The 19,753-nt window shown below is 47.8% G+C and overlaps 1 long non-coding RNA gene across 1 annotated transcript in view; it reads left to right on the top strand.

The window, feature by feature from the left end:
* Window positions 1-389: 389 nt before the first annotated feature.
* LOC115085601 overlaps window positions 390-19,753 on the top strand; it is a 29,199-nt gene continuing 9,835 nt past the window's right edge. Inside the window, exons 1-2 of the long non-coding RNA XR_003854903.1 lie at window positions 390-615; window positions 10,850-10,957. This is a non-coding gene — a long non-coding RNA (uncharacterized LOC115085601). The remainder of the gene's footprint in view (window positions 616-10,849; window positions 10,958-19,753) is intronic.

The raw sequence follows: 19,753 nt of genomic DNA, 5'->3' as shown, positions 1-19,753 counted from the left end.
TTGTCACAAACACAAAATGAAGTGCGTTTCTAAGATGCCCTGGATGTCTTCCCATATGTGTAACATGTATATATGTTTGTTTTTTTTATGACTGTCTTATACTTAACCAGTATTCACATTAATGTTGCCAGGGTAACAATGATCAGAATTTAGAGAAAGTTCTGTGATTGTGTTGCCAGTATATATGGCCTTTAACCTGGAATAGAAACTAGATGAGTAATTGGAGTTTCTTTAACATATTAAAAATAAAAGGCTATTTGAAGTAGTTGACAGTGTCCAATTTCTGTCTATACAGTATCTTTTTTTTTTTTTTTTTGCTAGAAAAGTGTGGTACATTGCTATTCATTTTACAGTGTGAAACAGAATTATTTTTATTTTTTTTTTGTAGATATGGCTCGTGGACAGCAGAAAATTCAGTCTCAGCAGAAAAATGCCAAAAAGCTGGCAGAAAACAAAAAGAAACAAGGCCATGATCAGAAGGCAGCAGCCAAAGCAGCTTTAGTATATACCTGCGCTGTCTGTAGGGTAAGGGGAGCTGAAGACGAAGCATTCTTGTGGGCCTCTTCTACCTAGAGTAGGACCTATATAGGATGAAGTTAAGACATCCATCATAAAGTAAATATCTATAATGACATGGCTGACTAGATAATTCAGACTTGCATGCAGTGAAACTAACTTTCTGTTATCCAAAGTAAAGCTTTCAGTTTGCATTCTTTTGTAAATATGAAGTTAATTGATGATGGCTACAGGTCAATCAGCAAACCAGAAGTCCTATATTTTCCAAATAGACCTTTCCTACAATACTGTTTTATAAATTAATTTCTGCTACAGAGGCTCCTTTTGATTTCGGGGTTAGAGATGTCATCTAAACACCTGCTGCATAGTTTTATTGAATTTCAAAAATGCCTGGTTACTCAAAGATGTTGGTGTAGTTGCAGGCATGGAGATGGGCCTATAGTACCTTTTATAATAGATTACTCCTGGAGGAATTCTGTGCAAACATCTTTGTGCACAATGACTTTTTCGGTCTGTCTGCTCTCCCTCCTCTATCTCAGCACATGGCCTAATGCTCCTGCAACTTGTTGTTTTGAGCCCACGTGCACCAGCACATCCCACAGCTGCTGCCTTTTCTTAAGCTCCACAGATCCCACAGTTCTCGCTTCCATCACTATCTCCAGGTTTGCACAGAGCATCAATGCTGCAGTTTCCTTTCCAGACCCTGCCCAGGCTGACGGCCAAAGCTGCAGCCTCATCCCCCTATACTTGCAGATCAGTATGTGCCACCACTGCAGTCAACCAGTTCTTTCACCAAATTCTGCAGTTGAATAAAGAACTCTGCATGGAGGGAGAATTCCCCCAGGGTTAGGTTTTATAGAGAATAGGCCGTAGGAATATATTAATCTGAAAGCTGTATAACATATAATCATGAACACGTAGATCGGAAACATTTATTTGTTCACACTTAATATTCCACTGTTCCAACTCTGTGCAGAAAGTGGATTACATTATAGAATGATTACATTACAGTAATTAAACAATTAAATTTTATTCTCAAAGAACAAGCAGGCTGGCAGTCCTCACAAGTGATGGCATCCTGTAGAGCCCAGCCTGGAATCTTTGTAAGTTTCTAGAACTTTGACTATGCCCTGTTGGGTATGAGCAGGCTGGCACGATACCACACAGAGGCCGCTCAATCTCCTCCATGGAGTCCACTTTCACAGATCTTCTCTCCTGGTTCTCCCGGGGTTTTTCTTCCAGTACAGACAGGAATTGTGTATCGTGGGACCCTGCTGTCATTTCTTCTTTGTTGGCATCCTTACAAAAAAATATGAAAAACCTTTTAAGTTTCCATTCCATTGTCCCACATGGTTGGAGCACAGACTGCCTGTGATCATAGTTTGATTTTTGCCTCTTCAGTGTCATCTGGTTGAGAATAAGTCTACCAGCAATTTCAAAAAATTCTTTGAGATAGTTGTCTGTCACAGACCCCATGATATCTTGTGCTTGGGAGTATCGCATGATGATCTGGGATGAGAATGTGCTAGTTCCAGCTGGAGAACAGAGAGAAGCATTTTGGGCACAGAGTCTGGTGCTGATCTTGATGAACCAAAGGACCCAGGAGCTGCACAGACATCGGAAGGGCATCAGATTCCCCTTGACGTCAAGCATTGGAGAGGACCCTAAGAACAGATTGTCTGCCTCTTCCCATCCGAAGATTAAGGGTTTGGCTTTTTCAGCTCCAGCACTGAAGAGTTCTGGTGCACTGTGCAGGGAGCGGGAACATTCTGGCTGCAGCCATGAATACTCGCATTCCACCCTACCCAGAAAACATCCTGTAGAGAGGAGAGCTCATCCTCAATACATTGCTGGGAACAGCAACAGGGTCCAGGTATCTGACTTCCCACAAAGATGTCTCCTCTCCTGCCTTCCAGTCAATGTTGGCATCGGCAGTTTTTGAGAGAGCTGGATAGGAAAAATCCATCAGGCTTTGGACAAAACATTGCGGCATATTAATTCCCCTGCATCACGTGCATTGCTATCCATTGCAGGCTGAGATCCAACTACTATTGGAGTACCACTGGCAGCGCCTTTAAGGGAGTCTACTTAACAATGGACTCTACACAGATACAGATATCTATATCTTATAGTGTATATACATATATACACACACATATTCCACTTTTTGACACTTCAAAACAGATTACATTCAGGTACTGTAGATATTTCCCTATCTCCAAAAAGCTTGCAATCTACAGGCCTGGTTCATCAAGGCATTTTCCCATAGACACAAAATGGATAAAAGCCTTAGTGAATCAGACCCTAAGTTTATATCTGAGGCAATGGAGGATAAAGTGACTTGCCCAAGGTCACAAGAAGAGAGAGGCAGTGGGATTTGAGCCCTGGATTCCTTGGTTCGTATCCCGCTTCTCTAACCACTAGGCTCCTCTTCCACTAACTTACTATCAGATGAAATGCCTGAATCAGTTTCTTTGATGGACAGTATTCTGGCAAAATGTAGATCCTTTATCAGATGATTTTTTTTTTTTTTTTTGAACATTGAGACTCTTTAAACCTATTTTCTGCCTGTCTGGTGGCTTAATTTATAAAATTGCTGGTGTCTTAATGAATATCGATTTTTGGTTTGCAGCCTTTTTTGGAGTTTTGGTTTGTTTTTTTTTTTTATTTGGGATGATTACTATGAAAGGTTGTCTCTTGCAACCAGAACACACTTTTGGAATGACTGGGTTTTTCATTCTTTAATTATTGATTAAAAAGGGAAGGTTTGTGAAATTTAAAATATTTTTTATATTTTCTTAATATTGGCTTCACTTATATTGTGTGTTTCTACTTTAGTTTTGAGATCTATATTGAATTTATTTGCTTATTTTTATTGCCAGGTCATTTTTTTCATAACATTTTGGCAACATTGTGCTTGGCACAAGCTTTTATTGTAATGCAAAACATATATAAAAATGACATTATTTAAAAGACCCAGTGATTTTATAATGGTGGGCAACAATCATGAAGACTAAGTTGAGTCAGCCATAAATATGATCTTCAAAAACTGTATTTTGAAAATCTATGTTGATGGTGTCCTAATGTTTAGAGGTTGGATCATATAAACTTGTATCGTTTTTCTGACCTTGATTGGATTTAGCGTTAAATCTGTGTTCATCAATCATCTGTACTGTAAAAGTAAACATGTAGATCGTTTTAGGCAGGAATGGGGAGTAATGCAGGAATGTAGTGTTAATTCCTATTCTTTAATATTTATATAAGGGATCTTCATCCTAGGACCTGAAACTTAATATTTTGGAGATCAGATATGCTGATGATTTTGTCATGTAAGGCCAGTAATTCTTCTAGAGTACTATTTCAAATGGTTAATCAGATAGTAGGGCCCCCTCCCGAGTTCCCTCAAACTATGCAAAGAAATTTTGGGGAAAAGTTAAAGAAAATCCAGTTAAATATGGAAGGTAATAGTATAATATGGTGGATATCAGGTGTTTGGAATGAGCATAGGGAGGATGGTATAGAGCTATTTTGTGATCTCATTGACATCTAATTTTATTTAAATTAAATTCATTTTTTGCAAGCTAGATCCTTGGCCTACTAGCCTAGTGAAATGATTTAGAGCTGACCGTTTAGTTTACCTAGGTGGTATAACGCATCCTTGATAGATGATGGGGAGGGGGGGGGGGGGACGACACACTTTTTGAGGCCTTTAAATCTAGGTCTAAGGATAAGAGTATTTTAAAGAACCAGATGGATCCAAATGCAAAAATTATATGCCAGTAGCCAATCTCTTTGCTGAAATTCTGGATAGAATAGTAAATGTGTAGTTGGGAGCTTTTCTTGAAGGTTTCCAAAGGTTTGATGTTAACTGATCAGTTTTTAGAAGTCACAATACAGAATCGGTATTGGTGTTTCAGATAGTTCTGTACTGTTGTGTTCTTCTGTCAGCTTTTGATCTGGTAGATCCCTGGCTGTTGGAGAATAGATGTGCTGTCATTGAGATAAAAAGGGGGGTATTAAGTGGATTTCTCAGAGGACCAGCAGGAATGCAGCCCTTGCACATGGGTGACGACAGATGGAGCCTGGCACAGAACTTTGATCTCAAAGATTCTAGAGCTTTCAGCATGCTCTACTGAGTATGTGCAGCTGTAGTCATCTCCCTGCTCCTCTGTCTTTTTGTTTTTCCATGGAGCCGTGTGGTCATGGTATTCAGCTTTGCTCTCTCCCTCACAGCTATAGCTGTGAATTCTCTGGAGCTGCAGCTGTGTGGTTTGTTTTTTTGGTTTTTTTTTGTTCTCCCAGGACAAGCAGGATGGTAGTCCTCACAGATGGGTGACATCAGATGGAGCCCTGTCATGGAACACTTTTTGTCAAAGTTTTTAGAACTTTGACTGGCATACTGAGTATGCCACCAACCCCTTGGCTACACGGGGTCCCCCTTCAGTCTCCTTTTTTTTTTTCCACGGAGCTGTTGCCTCGCAGTTTGTGGAGCTCTGTGAGAACTTTTTTTTCTTCACGGAACAATTCTAAGTTTTTCTTTAGGTTTTTCCCCTCTCCGGGGTACCTCATCATGAACAGATTCCTTGGCGCTTGGTAGGTCTGTTTTTGTGGTCTGTTCCCTAGCATCTACCTCCCAGTGGCCAACAGCCACCAACCTTATGCCGCCCTTTTTGAAATGGCGACCAGTTTTCGGAAGTGCCCTGAGTGTCCAGTCTGTCCATCGCAGTCCCTCACGACGTTTGTGTCCTGTGTCTCGGGTCTTCCCACGATATCTGGTGTTCCAGTTGTGCTCAGATGCCGCCCCCCCCCCCCCCCCCCCCCCCAAAAGGCAGACACGCCCGCCTGGACATGATGGAGCACTTATTTTGGTTCCAAGCAATCCTCTCCAACTCCTGTGGCAGGTATGTTGAGTTGCAGGGATCAATCTGACTCGGGATCTTCGTCCTTGGTGCCCCACCGTGATTATCAAGGGGCAGGAAATCACCCCTCACCGGCATCGGAGCGTTCAAAAGCTTAGGAGTCATCATCCTCTGTGCCGGAGAAGGGCAGAGCACAGAGGGAAGCACAGATATCAGCACCGATGTTCTTCCCTGTCTGATGCTGGCACAAACATCAGAGTGGCCTCGTCCAAACCTCCTCCAAAGAGACCCCGAGGAGAGGAGGCCACACCCTCCTCCAAGCCCATAAGTCCAGGGCGTTCCCCACCGCTATTGGTGCCAGGTACTGAGCCTCCACTTCCCTGTGGAGGTTCCGGTGACATCCAGCCTGCTGCCTCCTCCCGGATCGGTACTTTCCTCACCTGCATTTAGAGAGAAGTTGGACCACGCGGTCCAACAAGCAGTGCTACATGCCCTTCTGGGCATCCATACCAGCAGCGGAACCGGCACCTGCTGGAAAGTTTGGACGTGCTGCTCTGTGACTTACCGATTCAGTCGGAGCCCTGTCTGCCACCTGTGCCTCCCCCCGTCTCAATCCTGATTCTGGGATCCTCTGAGGAGGAAGAGACTGCGCAGAGACCATCTCCATGGCTACCGATGCAGGATCTTGGGCCTCCAGGTGCCCCGGCATCCACCGCAGGTTCCGGTACCCTCGATGCTGGTGCAACCGCTATCTGTTCCACTTCGCCGGCCATTGGTGCCTGCATCCCTCACTTTGCTTCCGGTCCTACGATCCGTGGGGAGACACATGTTCCGACCACTCCTCGGAGGCCTCCAAGGACATTCTGTCAGAACAGTCTACACCGGACAAGAGAAGGCACTCGCCTCCCGAAGACTTACCCTTCGAGTTTTTAGCGAGCCTTGGTGGAATCCATTCCCTTTCAGCTTTTGACTAATGAGGACACCCGCCACAAGATGATAGAGGTCCTCCAATTTGTGGTTGGCCATCCCTGTACATGAGGTCCTCTTAAGCCTCCTCTACCGGCTTATCTAGTACAACAAGCCTTAGGCTTCCAAAAGAGCCAGTTGCCACACCAATCAGTGGTAGTAGAAATCAGCACAGAAGAAAGCCAAGAGGTCCTGGCCACACTCCTCTGCACCTCCTGGAAAGGACCACAGAGCCTTAGACGCTCTAGGTTGAAGGGTTTTCCAGGGGTCCATGCTTATCGCTCGCATAGCAGCATACCAGTTGTACATGAACCACTACAACCGGAACCTCTGGAAACAGGTCCAGGAGTTCGCTGAGAACTTACCACAACAATTTCAGGAAGGCCTGGAGGCTGGGAAACACGAGGTGAGACGGCATCAAAGGTCTCAGTGGCAGGCATTAATGCCAGACTCTGGGCCTGGCTAAAAGCCTCCAACCTTTGCCCGGAGGTTCAAGACAAACTGGCTGACCTCTCATCCAGGAGAGAACCTGTTTGGGGACAAAATCCAGGACGCAGTGGCCCAGCTCATGGACCACCATGAGACCCTATGTCAGTTATCTACTACCACCTCTGACCCCTCTTTGGTGACCCATAGAGGGCCACATATGGATTCCAGAAAGCAATTTTACAGGCAACTGAGATACTATCCTCCGGCCTCACATGCTTGTCCAGTTTGGTCCACCCTCGCCAACAAAGAGCACCTAGGGCTCAGCCAGCCACCCAGTTAAGCCCTGCAGTTGGCTTTTCAATGGCACACAGTGCAGAAACCTATCCCTTTCTCCCACACTATCCAACCTGCCTGTGGGGGGTTGTCTCTGCCTATTTGTGAACCACTGGTCCCCAATTACCACAGACCGATGGGTATTGTCCATTGTAGAATGGGGTTACCACCTGAATTTGCTCAGTGTTCCTCCAGACTCCCGAGCCTCGTAGAACACGCACCAACCCTCTGGATAAAACTCTTGGCCCTGCTATAGTCCAGTGCCGTGGAAGTGGTTCCCCGGGCTCAGCAGGGCCGGGGGTTCTATTCCTGATATTTTCTCATTCCAAAGAAAACAGGTGGCCTCAGGGCCTTAAACAGGTTCCTCTGCAGAGTGCAGTTCAAAATGGTATCCCTGGGTACCCTACTCCCACTTCTACATCAAGGAGACTGGCTCTGCTCTACAAGATGCCTACGTGCACATTTCCATTTTTCCACCTCATCGCAAATATCTGCGATTCATGGTAGGCCACCAGCACTTCCAGTACAGGGTTCTTCCCTTCAGACTGGCCTCTACACACCAGGTCTTCACAAAGTGCCTAGCGGTGTTAGGAGCACATTTGTGCCAGAAAAGGGTGCATGTGTTCCCATATCTGGATGATTGGCTCATCCAGAGTTCTTAGAGTTCTTCAGACCCTGAGCATGACATTGCGACTCCTCCAATCGCTGGGGTTCCTAGTAGCTACCTGAAATCCCAGCTGACTCCATCCCAGTGACTCAGCTTCATCGGGGCTAATCTGGACACCACAGTAGCCACAATGTTCTCACCCAGCAAACGCATAGCCACCCTGGTGGGGCTGGCCAGGTCCTTCTGTCGCCAGCAGACTGCCTCAGCCCGTCTGCTCCTAAAGTTGCTGGGTCACATGGCATCATCGGTGCATGTCACCCCAAAGGCCTTCCTGGCCATGAGGGTCACCCAATGGACCCTACAGTCCCTAAGCCTGTCAAGAACTCTCCAAACTTGTCCAGATAACCAAACCACTCCAGCTCTCCCTCTCCTGGTGGGCGCAGGAATCCAACCTCAGCAAGGGTCTTCCTTTTCAGCCTCCTGCTGCTCAGGTAATCCTGACCACGGATGGCTCCAACCTAGGCTGGGGGCCCATGTCAACGGTGTCCACATGCAAGGAGTGTAGTCGAAGCCCAAGGCGAGATGCCAGATAAACTTTTTGGAATTCCGAGCGATGCGGTATGCACGCTACACATTCCAGGACTGTCTGTCCAACAGGGCCGTCTTGATCCAGGCAAACAGCCAAGTGGCATGTGAACAAACAGGGGGGCACAAGCTCTTATCTCCTCTGCCAAGAGGCAGCGTAGATTTGGTCCTGGGCCTTGTCACGTTCCATGCTCCTGAGGGTCGTCTACCTGGCATGCACTGAGAATGTGGTGGCAGACCACCTCAGTCAGACATTCCACCCCCACAAGTGGTCCCTCAACCCCCTCAGTGGCGGACAGGATCTTCTGTCAGTGGGGTCAGCTGGACGTGGATCTCTTTGCATCCACACAAAACCACAAGGTGGACCGCTTCTGCTCCCTGCACAAGGAAGGACAGAGGCCAGCAGTGGATGCCTTCACCCACTCCTGGACTTCGGGTCTCCTGTATGCATACTCTCCGATTCCGCTAATAGGCAAGACTCTCATGAAGCTACAACAGGACCGAGGCTCCATGATCCTCATAGCCCCTCATTGGCCGTGTCAGGTCTGGTTTCCCATACTCCGTGACCTGTCAGTCCAGGAGCCCATTTGCCTGGGCACATCACCTGACCTCATCACGTAGGATCAGGGCAGGCTACACCACCCAAACCTTCGGTCATTGGCTCTCACGGCCTGGATGTTGAATAGCTAGTACTGCAGTCCCTTCACCTTTCGGACAATGTCTCGCAAGTCCTCATAGCTTTGCGTAAGCCTTTCACACGGAAGTCCTACCAAGCAAAGTGGAGGAGATTCTCGTCCTGGTGCATGGAAGAGGGTCTTGACCCTTTCATTTGCCCCATGCCTAGGCTTTTGGACTACATCTGGAGCCTCTCTGAGTCTGGACTTCAGACTACCTCAACCCGAGTACATCTGCGTGCCATCAGTGCCTACCACAAAGGAGTGGGCGACACTTCGATCTTGGTGCACCCCTTAGTGGGGCGCTTCATGAGAGACTTACTTCAACTAAAGCCTCCACTATGTCCTCCTGTTTTGGCCTGGGATCTCAAAATAGTGCTGGTGAGGCTCATGCGGCCTCCTTATGAGCCCCTGTGCTCCTGCAAGTTGAAGCATGTCACCTGGAAGATCATCTTCCTAGTGGCAGTTAGTTCTGCATGCAGCGTCAGTGAGCTGCGGGCCCTAGTGACATATCCACCTTATACGAGGTTCTTCCACAACAGGGTGGTGCTCCGCACTCATCCTAAGTTCCTGCTTAAGGTGGTGACTGATTTTCACCTGAATCAGTCCATGTTGCCCACCTTTTCCCCAAGCCACACTCTCATCCAGGTGAGTGGGTTCTGCATACCTTGGACTGCAAGCATGCTCTCGCCTTTTATTTAGAGCCCATTGCAGTCCACTCAACTCTTTGTCAAAAATATACTTGGAGTTTTGCGATGGGCGAACAGACCCTGTCCAATTGGTTGGCGGACTCTATTGCTGTCTATCAGCAAGCAGGTCTTCCGCTCAAGGGCCGAGTGAAAGCACACTCAGTAATGGCCATGGCAGCGTCAGTAGCACGCTTCCGGGCAGTCTCTATTGCCGAAATCTGCAAGGCCGCAACATGGAGTTCCCTGCACACCTTAACAGCCCATTATTGTCTGGACAAGGTCGGTCGACGGGACAGCGTCTCTGGCCAGTCTGTATCCTTTCCTCCATATCCTATTTCCAGTGTGAGAACCCAACTCTCCCTACCTAGGGCCCAGTTTGAGGTTCAGACTGCCCCCATTGTTGCCAACAGCACCTCTGTTATGCCTGTTGCACGTTATTGGGTGCTTGTTGGCCTAGGGTGTTCCAGGGGCAGCCTGCAGCTTGATATTCACCCATCTCTGAGAACTACCATCCTGCTTGTCCTGGGAGAAAGCAGAGTTGCTTACCTGTAACAGGTGTTCTCTCAGGGCAGCAGGATGTTAGTCCTCATGAAACGTGACCGCCATCCAACTCTTAATTTTTCTACTTTGAAACGAGAATGAAGAGGGACACCGTGTGGCCATTGGTTGGTGGCATGCTGGGCATGCTCGGTGTGCCAGTCAAAGTTCTAGAAACTTTAACAAGTGTTCCATGACAGTTTGATAAGAAGCTAGGTCATAAGAAACAAGGCACTGGGAAAACCAACAGAGCACATTTTAGGATGACAAGAACAGACAAAGCCAGTCATTTCACCAATTGGGGTCCAAAATCTGTATGGGTAGAGAATGTAATCAAGGCCTCTTTTTGGCACAGTCCCATTTTGTGTTGGACTAGTCTTACAATAATGTTCAACCGTTTTGGTGTTGAGAACGATGTCAGCTTACCACTTAAACTCATGAAATCCAGTTAGTATTTAGGTTAACTGGTTTCTTTAATTATGTATATATACCATTAATAACATTTAGAATGTGAAATGCTTGTGTGCTGCTATGCGGAAAGTTATGAAATGTGTCAGTGCGTGTCATGCTCTCAAATATAATAATCAAAGATTTAATTAATATATTTTGTAAACTGATTTTAGGAAAGTTGTGTTAATTTTTTTTCCTCCTCAGACACAAATGCCTGATCCTAAGACTTTCAAACAGCACTTTGAAAGTAAGCATCCAAAGTCTCCACTTCCTCCTGAATTGGTTGATGTAGAGGCATAAAGTGGTGTACAGGTCAGTTTCTGTATGGCATTATTACATGACTTGCTCATTATGGTAGCAAATAAGTGCAATTGTTTTTTGTTTTTTTTTTAATATATTCTAATTTTAAAAAGGAACTTTCACAGCTTTTTTTGACCTAGCTTTCTTGATTTCCTCTGGCATTTCCCCACTTTGGGTTTTTTGTTTTTTTTTTTAATTTTTATGAGAAGTTCTGGGCTTTATTTCACACAGGACTGCTGTGGTCCCCCCAGAATATTCTTAGTAACTGATAGGGATAGGAAAATCCAGAGTACCTTAAATTTGGCACCTGCTGCCAACCTGATTTGCAGAGGATTTGCTGCTGCAGCCATGGAAAAAGAACCGCTGCGGGTTGCATCGGGAAGAGCCAACACCAGGGCTGCCCCTGTGCTGCTAAGAAAGAGGAGAGACTAAATGGCTCTTTTTAAAAAAAAAATAAAAAAATAAAAAATTGTAAAGCCATTTCCTAGCGTGTAGCAGATGGACTCAGGACTAATGGGGATAGTGTACTTGTGATAGCAGTTGGAGACGGATCAGATTTCAATCTGACGTCAGCCCCTAGTACATGTACCCCTGCAGGAAGTGCAGCTCTTCAGTATTTTCCGTCTCCATAGCAGTTAGGGACTATCTGCATGCTCTCGCAGCGTTAGAACCAATTCAAGAAGAAAACCCAAATTGAAGACGAGCCCCACGCTCCTGCGGTGATACCCTTGGGTCCCTTCCCGAGGTGATTTCCATGGTCCCTCGGAGGTGAGCCTCGGTCTGGTGGCCGAATCGCGGCGAGGACCTAGCCCCTGATCCCGGGTGCAGCTGAGAGGCAGCAGGTGCCCCCTCGAGCGCGGCGGTGAAGGTATTTGCCCTCTCCCCCCGCAGCCGGAGACCACCTGGAACGAAACCGGGAAGCGCCAAGACAAGATAAGGTAGAAATCTTCAGCATAGACTCCGAGGTTCGAGGAGTCGCACAGGTCCTTGTGCGCATAAGTTACATGCACAAGGGCCGCGCACACAAGATATACGCATGCCGCACACCTACCGGGCTAAGCGCATAACCACGACTTGGGCGCACAACCCACACGCACATCTAGACGCGCTTGAGAGCATAAGGGTTTACACGCCGACAACCATGGCACCACCAGAAACAGAGATAAAGGCTCAAGGTCTCTGCCCAGCATGCCATATCAGAGCCGCTCAGTGTGCGAGGAGGCCCTGGGAGATCCAGCCCAGGGCCAGTCCCACTCAGGGCCAAGTAATAGCTCCTCAGTGGGTATCCAGGACCTTGCAAATCCCAGCGGGACACCCCCACAAACGGGGACTCCCCAGGGACCCAATGCCCCCAGCTTGGATCCAGTATCTATCTCATGGGTGGAGTTCTTCAAAGGGCTACACACCTTTGTTCACATGCAAACGGAACCCCTGGCTGACCAGCCACATCCTCCGCCAGACTACCTTTATGCCCCGGACCCCTCGAGGCCTAGACAAAGGTTTCCACCGCACAGGAGCCCCACTTATCGGGACACGGACAACTCTGAAGAGGAAGCAGAGCCCCTAGAAGAGGGGGAACTCCCCCAGGGACAGAGCCTCACCGAACCATGAGACGCTTTTTCACCAAGGACGAGCTCCCTGACCTGGTCACCCACAGCCTGAGGGAGCTCGCTATTCCAGGCCCAGACGCTTCGGGGGGGCCCAAGCCGAATCCCCTATTCGAGGGTCTCCGCCAGACCTTCCGCCATTTCCCACTGTTACAAAGCCGTCCAGCAGCTAATTGACCTGGAATGGAGTGCTCCAGAGTCCACATTCAAAGGGGGACGAGCTATGGCAGCCATGTACCCCCTGGACCTGGCGGCCAAAGATCTTCTCACATGCCCAAGAGTTGATGCCATGGTCTGCGCGGTCTCAAAGCGCACTACTGTCCCAATGGAGGGAGGAGGAGCGCTCAAATTTGCACATGACCGGCATCTGGAATCCATCCTTAAACAGTTTTTTGACATAGCCGCTATGTCCCTACAAATAGCAGCCTGCTGCACCGTAGTGACACGTGCCTGCTTATCTTAGACCAGGAGCAACACCCCTGGAGAAGTCATGGAACCAGCAGTGTCCTTCCTTGCGGACGCTGCTTCCGATCTGGTGCGCACGGCGGCCAGAGAAGTGGCTGCCAGGAGGCAACTCTGGCTCCGAATCTGGTCTGCCGACGCATCTTCCAAAACTTGCCTCACAAGGATGCCCTTCAAAGGATCCCTCCTCTTCAGCAGCGAGCTAGAGAAACTGGCCAACAAATGGGGTGAGTCCCCATTGCCGCGACTACCGGAGGGCAGGTCGAAGAGGAACCAGCGACCCTTCCCCCGGCCCTCCAGGGGCAGAAGTTCACAGCGCTTCAATGCATACAGAAACAACTATCAAGCGCCCCGCCCTACGGGCAGGAACCAGTCCTTTCGGACCAAGCACAACAAGAGGGGAACCAGCTCGGGTACAGGCCCCAACCGTACCCCACAATGAGATTCAGCCGACCCATCCAAGGGAAGAAGCCATAGGAAGCAGACTAGCCCTATTCTACCACGGATGGGTCGAGATTACTTCGGGCAAGTGGGTCCTAGCCATCATTCGGGAGGGGTACTATCTGGATTTTCTACAAACCCCCCCCACTCCCCGGACAAGTTCATGGAGTCCCCCTGCCTCGACATAGCCAAGAGGGTAGCAGTGGAAGCTATATTAACCGGACTACTGACCCTTGAGGCCATAACCCCAGGGCCTCCACAAGAAATAAATACTGGGCATTATTCCATTTATTTTATCGTCCCCAAGAAAGAGGGGACATTCAGGCCCATCCTGGACCTCAAGTCTGTCAACCGCCACCTGAGGATTCCCCATTTCCACATGGAAACCCTACGCTCTGTAATAAGGGCAATACAACTGGGAGAGTTTCTCACATCCCTGGATCTTTCGGAGGCCTACCTACACATCCCAATTCATCAGGAACACCAGTGCTATCTACGCTTCAAAATCCTAGACCGTCACTACCAGTTCTGGGCACTCCCCTTCGGGTTAGCCACAGCACCCCAGACGTTCACCAAGATCATAGTGGTGGTGGCGGCAACATTGAGGAAGGAAGGAATCCTTATACATCCTTTTCTAGACGATTGGCTTATCAGGGTGAAATCCCCAGAGGAAAGCTGCCAAGCAACCAACAGAGTCAGCTCTCTACTGGAGAGCCAAAGATGGGTGGTCAACACAAACAAACGTTGTCTGCAGCCCTCAGTCTCTAGAGTACCTAGGAGTCCGATTCGACACCAAAGAAGACAAGGTCAGCCCGACTCCCACAAGGAGATCAAAACTGTGGAACCGGTTACAAAGCCTGTTGAGCGAACCTCTCCCCACAGCATGGGATTACCTAAAAGTTCTCAGTCTGATGGCATCCACACTGGAAGTAGTAACATGGGCACGAGCTCACATGAGACCCCCTGCAGCGCTCACTTCTATCACGATGGAATCCGCTGTCTCAGAACTACGCCGTTTGTCTCTCACTCCCAGGCAGGGTTAGCACCCAGCTACGGTGGTGGCTACTGGCCAGCCACCTGAGCCAGGGGACAAGACTATCCTCCCCAACCTGGACCCTGCCCACCCCAGACGCCAGCCTACGAGGATGGGGAGCTCACTGCGGGGAATTAACCGCCCAAGGGCAGTGGAACGCAGAAGACTCCGAGACAAAGCGGTCACAGTAATGTCAGACAACGCCACCTACTGAGGAAACAAAACAAACCCGATTGCTATAGATCCCTATACTAGCAGAATCTCTCATCATGGTCACACACACAGAGCAGAGCAGACCCTCACCAAATACAGAATACAAAATAAAGGAGCACAAATTAGACAAAAACTGAAATGGAAACCCCAAGAAGCCAGACTCTGTGTATTAACAATGGAAAAACAGAACCACCATTTCTCATAAAACAAAAAATCAAGAAACATAAAGCATCAGTTATAATAGTAAAACCATACTAATAAAAGAATATTTTAAAACTACTGATAAATAGAATTTCTATTAATTAAAATCATATACATTTTTTACAATTTCCCAAACACCAATAAAATATTTCAAAACAGCACATATATCAAATAACACCCAATAATTAAAACTAATAAGGATTTTAAAAAGCCCCTGTTGTCCATACGTGGGAGCTCTTGATTTCCAGTCACTCTGATATTGTCAAGGATTAGGAGGTTATCCTCTCTCTCTCTCTCACACATACACTGTCACATACATACACATTTATGCTCTTTATACCCACCATAACCTCTCGCTCTCACAGACACTGACACACTCTCAGGCTCTAAGACTCTCTCTCCCCCTCCACACACACCCCCCACACAAACTCTTACTCCCCTGGATTTTCTCATACACACTCATGCTCTCACTCTCTCTAGCTCCCTCACATACACACAAACACACACACCCAGGCAAGCTTCCAATCATTCTCACACACTGAAACTGACCCCCAGGCAGGCACCAATTCATTTTCACACACACAGACCCCCAGGCAGGCATCAATTAATTCTCTCACACACACACACCCCCTCAGGCAGGCACCCATGCATTCACACACATACACCCCCTCTCTCTTTTGCCAGCAACCTCGAAGCCTCTCTCATTCCTCTGCTGCCACTGTCACTGCTGCCACATGGCTATTTGGGAGGTGCTGATTGCTGCTATTGGCACTGAAGCCCATTCTGCTGCCGCCTCTGTGCAGGCCCCGTGGGTTTCCACTTCCTCCATGTTGATCTCATACATTGTGAGATCCGCATAGAGAAAGTGCTACTCTTGCACATTACCAAAGATTACATGTGCCAATCAGTAAAAAGAATTTTTATTTTTTTTTACCTTTGCTGTTTGATCTTAGTTTTCTAATCGGTTGGTCACAGGCTTTTTTGTTCCACCTCCCCTTTCTTATTTTTTTGCCAATTCCTTTCATATTGTCTTTTTTTTCTATTTCTTTTCTCTCATCTATCTTCTTCCCTCAAACATACAGTCAGGTTATCATTCTCACATGCATTCCCTCTCTCTCTCACATGTTCTCTCTCATACAATCATTCATACAGTCTCTCTTGCACATGCTGTGACTCTCACACCCAGGCTCTCTCAATCCCATATGCTGTCTTGCTCAAGCACAGGCTCTCATTGTCACATGCTGTCTCTCTCACACACACACACAGGCTCTCACATGCTGTCTCTGCAAATATTCAGGTCCTCATACTCGCACACACTCTCTCAACTCATCTCATACACACACTCTATGGGCTCTGGGCCTCCTCTTCACGGGTCGCTGCAGGATGTGCTCTGCAGCGGCCCTGATCTTCTCGGGCTGATTCACGGTGGGGACCCTGCTACCGGGCCCCCTCCTCTTCTCAGCCCGCTGCAACAACGCTGCTCCTCTTCTGCAAGTGGCAGATGCTCCTCCTCCTTTCTGCCCGTGCGGCTCCGGCAACATTTTTCTTCCGGGGCCGTGTGGGCAGGAAGGAGGCAGAGCACCGGCACGTTTAGACGTGACCTTTTTCTTCGGGCTGTGGTGACGTGAGATCCACCACGGCCCTGCCGATCTTCCTGCTGTGTGTCTCTGGCACAAGGCACAGCAATTCTTTACTGCTCAGCCGCCAGTGGGATGAGGTCCACCGGCGGCCGCATTGGCTCCCACTTGCCGGTGTCAAGTGCACCGGGCTTGCGCGACACACCGGCACACTGCAGGTGACACACTAAAGCAGCGGTTCTCAACCTGTGGGTCGCGACCCCGGCGGGGGTCGAACGACCAAAACACAGGTCGTTCGACCAAAACTGATCTGCGGACCGACCCCAACGGCCCGGTCCGCAGACCAGTACCGGGCCGTTGGGGGTTTTTTGCTGGTCCGTGGTGCCATGGCTGCTGCGGGGAGGCGGGGCGAAGCTGGAGACCTGCCTCCTCCAACCCCAAAAGGGAGCGCGTCGCGGTGCTCCTCCTACTTACTTCCTGCCCGCCCTGCCCCGGAAGACAAATGTTGCCGGAGCCGCACGGGCAGGAAGGAGGAGGCGCATCAGCCGCGTGCAGAAGAGGAGCAGCGGGGCCGGGAAGACTAGGGCTGCTGCAGAGCCCATCCTGTGGTAACCCGTAAAGAAGAGGCCCAGAGGTGAGAGAGAGGTGTGTGCGAGTATGAGATGAGTTGAGAGATTGTGTGTGAGTGAATTGAGAGACTGTGTGTGTTTGCAGAGACAGCATGTGAGAGCCTCTGTGTGTGTGTGAAAGAGACAGCATGTGACAGTGAGAGCCTGTGCTTGAGCAAGGCAGCATGTGGGGGTGTGAGAGAGCCTGTGTGTGAGACTCAGACAGCCTGTGCCAGTGAGAGACTGTGTTTATGAATGATTGCATGACAGAAAGAGCATGTGACAGTGAGATCCTGTGTGTGTATGTGTGTTTGAGAGAGAAATGCATGTGAGAATGAGAACCTGACTGTGTGTTTGAGGGAAGAAGACAGGTGGAGAGAAAAGAAACAGAAAAAAAGGCAATATAAAAGGAAATGGCAAAAAAATAAAGGGAAGCAGATGTAAAAAAAAATAAATTACTTTTTACTGATTGGCACATGTAATCTTTGGGAATGTGCAAGAGTAGCACTTTCTCTATGGCGGATCTCACAATGTACGAGATCAACATGGAGGAAGTGGAAACCCAGGGGGCCTGCACAGAGGAGGCAGCAGAATGGGCTTCAGTGCCAATAGCAGCAATCAGCGCCTCCCCAATAGCCACGTGGCAGCAGTGGCAGTAATTAGATTAATTGTTTGACTCAGCTGGAGGTGACAAAGTATGAAGTGGGATGTGAAATCACCTTGATCTGGTGGAGAATTAGGATTGCTGTTACACATGAACTGTATTTGGCAAACATTAAATTAAAGGGAGCCAGGATAATCAATTGAAGCCTGCAGCTGAGGACTGATTCATTATGACTCATGTAGAAATTAGTGCATTTTCCAGATTAGTCTGCATAACACAATTCTCAACATTCAGCATTATTTCTGCTGCATAGAGTTTTATCTGAGAGGCTCTGAGGTTGTGAGGGAGCCAGTAAGAGTGAGAGCATGAGTGTGTATGAGAAAATCCAGGGGAGTAAGAGTGTGTGTGAGTGGGGGGGGGGGGGGGAGAGAGTGTCTTACACCCTGAGAGTGTATCAGTGTCTGTGAGAGCGAGAGGTTATGGTGGGTATAAGAGCATGAATGTGTGTATGTGACAGTGTATGTGTGAGAGAGAATGGACATGTGAGAGTATGTGTGAGAGAGAGAGGATAACCTCCTAATCCTCGACAATATCAGGGTGACTGGAAATCAAGAGCTCCCATGTATGGACAGCAGGGGCTTTTTAAAATCCTTATTAGTTTTAATTATTGTGTGTTTGATATATGTGCTGTTTTGAAATATTTTATTGGTGTTTGGGAAATTATAAAAATGTATATGATTTTAATTAATAGAAATTCTGTTTATCAGTAATTTAAAATATTCTTTTATTAGTATGGTTTTACTATTATAACTGATGCTTTATGTTTCTTAATTTTATTATTTTATGAGGAATGGTGGTTCTGTTCATAAATGTCATAATAAATAAGTATGCACTAAAATCCAACCCCATCCATAACCCCGCCCCATATGACCAAAGCCCCGCCCTCGCAGGGCGAGGGCGGGGCGAGGGGTCACCGCAATATGAGGAACTGTATTACGGCGTCACGGCATTAGAAAGGTTGAGAACCACTGCACTAAAGTGTCGCGACACACACTTTGGAAAGCTCTGTACTAGGGGCTGATGTCAGATTGAAATCTGATCAGTCTCCAACTGCTAGCAGGAGTACACTATACCCATTGGTCCTGAGTCCATCTGTCTACACTAAGGAAAACGAAATTATCAGGTAAGTAATTTCTCCATTTTTTTTTTTTTTTTTTACCTGGGCTCTTAAAAATGTGGCTGAACTCCTCCCCCACCACTACTCTTGGTAACTTTCTCATTTGTGTACCATAAGCTTGCTTTGTTTAGGGATACATAAAGGCAGTGATTCTTGTTGTCAGCAGTGTCTTACAATATATCATAGGTTTCCCAGCGATAGCAGGCTGCATTAGCCATGCTGTCTGGGAGCATCACAACCGGATCAGAAGGCGGAGTTTTCTCAGAGTACAGCGTTTTGAACTCTGAACGGTGAGGTTACCGCGCGATTGCCGATTTACCTCAGTCTTTTTTTTTTTTTTTTTTGTCTGCGAGCAGGACTGCAGGCAGGGTTTTTTCTCTCAACTCGTCTCTTCACATTTTTCTCAATTTTTCTCCCATTTTTTTGGCAGGGATGACTCCGAAGCCATCAGTTTCAAATACTGCCAATGTAGGAAAATTATGTCCATAACTGATGGACATAATTATTTGTTTGGGCCCGGGCTCGAAGACAGCGTGCTGAAAAAATCACGCGCCTACGATCTCCTCACTCTTCGCCGGACCTGGCAAAGAAAGTTAAGAAGACTCCAGCAAGAAGATCGGCGTCGCTAGAAGGTGCTTCGGCCAGGACGGTACCACCTCCAGGGCCGCAGTAGGATGTCAAGGCCTTGACTCCTTCATTGAAGTCCAGTCATGCGCCGTTCAGGTCACAGGGCTCTGTACCCGCTCCTCGATGCCGAAGCATTCGGAGCATGGAAAAGCAAGACAGCCGAAGCATACGGTGCATCAAAGCACAACGCATCGACACATGGTGCCTCTGACAGTGCATCTGGAAGAGCGGTATCACTATCTGGGTCATCTCATGATG

The sequence above is a fragment of the Rhinatrema bivittatum genome, chromosome 2 (assembly GCF_901001135.1).
Source record: "Rhinatrema bivittatum chromosome 2, aRhiBiv1.1, whole genome shotgun sequence".
Lineage (NCBI taxonomy): Eukaryota > Metazoa > Chordata > Amphibia > Gymnophiona > Rhinatrematidae > Rhinatrema > Rhinatrema bivittatum.
This window is presented reverse-complemented; position numbering and strand designations above follow the sequence as displayed.